This window comes from Dipodomys ordii, unplaced genomic scaffold (genome assembly GCF_000151885.1).
Source record: "Dipodomys ordii isolate 6190 unplaced genomic scaffold, Dord_2.0 Scaffold26, whole genome shotgun sequence".
Classification (NCBI taxonomy): Eukaryota; Metazoa; Chordata; class Mammalia; order Rodentia; family Heteromyidae; genus Dipodomys; species Dipodomys ordii.
Window position 1 is genome coordinate 11,479,295 of NW_012267242.1, and position 1,749 is coordinate 11,481,043.

At 37.2% G+C, this 1,749-nt stretch overlaps 1 protein-coding gene across 1 annotated transcript in view; it reads right to left on the reverse strand.

The window, feature by feature from the left end:
• The window catches only part of Arnt (aryl hydrocarbon receptor nuclear translocator), an 80,755-nt gene that overhangs the window by 37,213 nt on the left and 41,793 nt on the right, over positions 1-1,749 (reverse strand). The window lies entirely within an intron of this gene.

Consider the following 1,749-nt stretch of genomic DNA (forward strand, 5'->3'; position numbering starts at 1 on the left):
TTTTTTGGTAGGCTGTGGGACTTGAACTCTGGGGCTGGGCGCTGTCCCTCAACATTTCAGCTCAAGGCAAACATTCTACCACTTGAGCCACAGCACCACTTCAGTTTTCTGGTGGTTTACTAGAGATAAGAGTCTCATGGACTTTCCTGCGTGGACTGGCTTTGAACTGCGATCCTCAGATCTCAGCTTCCTGAGTAGCTAGGATTATAGGCGTGAGCCACCAGCGCTCAGCGCAATAAGTACTTAAATAAACTGAATGTGATAAACAGGTAAAAATATGTATTCAGACATAAACCAGGAAAAATAAAGTTATACCTGCTGGAAGCTGTCTCTTAGAAGCTGCTGGTCTTCAGGATGACAGAATTCTACAATATTCTTTCCTAAGAGTTCCTAGAACAGAGAAAGAAGAGTAAAGAAAAACATTTTTGTGGTCATCTCACTTTCCTGGTCTATTAGCTGGGGATTTGGATTTTATTTCTTCTATCTTTATACTAAGATTACAAATACAAGTATGAAGGGAAACAAAACAAAAAAACTAAAGCAATTGTCTGTTAAACAGCTGGCTTCTTGCATATTTTTTTCAGAATCCTATTTAACAGTATTAACTACAGGTCTTAGGTATAATTTATAATTCACTCATTCTAAGGATGCAAGTTGTATTCTAGTAAGTTTATACAGCAGGACAAATATTCCAATTCATATATACAATTCGTATTTAGAATTATGCACATTGTACCAAAAAATTTCCTTGGGTTACTGGCAGTCAATCTGTTCCCACCTGTCAATTCCACTATTGACCTTTTCTCTGCCTTTTTAGTTTTGCTTTTTCTAGAAATTTAAAACAAATAGAATCATATAATTTGTATCTTTTTAGGTCTGTAGTATTTTACTTGTAATATTTAAATTCTATGTTGTTGCATATATCAATACCTTATTCCTTTTTTTGCTCAGAAGATTCTGTTCGTATGTTCATTCATAAAATGTTAATATACAGTTACATTACTTCTATTTTTAGCTATTATGAATTAAGAACATTTGTGTACAAGTCTTTATGAAAATATGATTACATGCCACTTAAAAGATATTTGTGAGTGGAACTGCCAAGTTGTGGGGTAAGTGTGTATTTCAAATTTTAGGAAACTGGGGCTGGGAAGGTGGCTCAGTAGTAGAGCGCTTGCCTTGCATGCCTAAGGCCCTGGGTTTGATTCCTCAGCACCACATAAGCAAAAAGCAAAAAGCCGGAAGTGGCACTGTGGCTCAAGAGGTAGAGTGCTAGCCTTGAGCTGAGGAGCTGAGGGACAGCGCCCAGGCCCAGAATTCAGGTCCCACGACCGGATCCCCCCCGCAAGAAAAAAAAAACAACCAAATTTTAGGAAACTGAAGCAACTATGCCATTTTCCATGTCTACTAAAAAAATGAGGGTTCAAGGTTCTCCACAGTCTTGACAACACTTTCTGATTGCAGCTATTCAAGTTGGTATATAATAAAATCTTATTATAAGTTTTGTAATAATTAATGGTATTGAACATCTTTTTATATGCCATTTACATTTTTCTTTGGTGAGATGTCAAATCTTTGTAAAATTATTATAAAGCTGATGTACAGAGATGTTACAATTACATAAATCAGATAAAGAGTACATTTCTTTTTTTTCTTTTTTTTTTTGGGGGGGGGTCCAGTCATGGGACCCGAACTCTGGGCCTGGGCGCTGTCCCTCAGCTCTTCAGCTAAAGGCTAGCGCTCTACCAC